Source organism: Merops nubicus, unplaced genomic scaffold (genome assembly GCF_000691845.1).
Source record: "Merops nubicus isolate BGI_N331 unplaced genomic scaffold, ASM69184v1 scaffold6846, whole genome shotgun sequence".
Classification (NCBI taxonomy): Eukaryota; Metazoa; Chordata; class Aves; order Coraciiformes; family Meropidae; genus Merops; species Merops nubicus.
Genome location: NW_008616984.1, coordinates 70,262 through 70,611, shown reverse-complemented (window position 1 = coordinate 70,611; position 350 = coordinate 70,262). Strand labels below are relative to the sequence as shown.

Sequence of the window (350 nt, the reverse complement as noted above, 5' to 3'; positions counted from 1 at the left end):
GCCGAGCGCCGAGCCCGCGAGCGCATCTGTTTTCTGGCCGCCCTGGGAGCTGACAGCCAAAGAGATTTTGAAACCAGTGCAGAAAGAAGCATTCATCAGCGTCCTGGAACACGTCGGGAGGCGAGCCGTGCCCCCGGGTTCGGGGGGTTTGGCCCCTCTTGATGGAGGGCATGCTGACAAGGGGTGGCCCCCGCTCCCCGTCCGCGGAGCGCATCGCCCCGCTCGCCGCCTGACTTCATAAAATCAGCCACAGTATAAAAATGTCAAAGTCGTGTCAATGCTCATTTCAAAACCTGCTTTTTTTTGCCTCGCTACTAAACTACAAACCCTGCTACTGAGTGCTGCTGGCT

At 58.0% G+C, this 350-nt stretch overlaps 1 protein-coding gene across 1 annotated transcript in view; it reads right to left on the bottom strand.

Moving 5' to 3' along the window:
* The window catches only part of LMF1 (lipase maturation factor 1), a gene marked incomplete at its 5' end in the record, with an annotated part of 60,139 nt that overhangs the window by 654 nt on the left and 59,135 nt on the right, over positions 1–350 (bottom strand). The gene's annotated exons all lie outside the window — the stretch shown is intronic.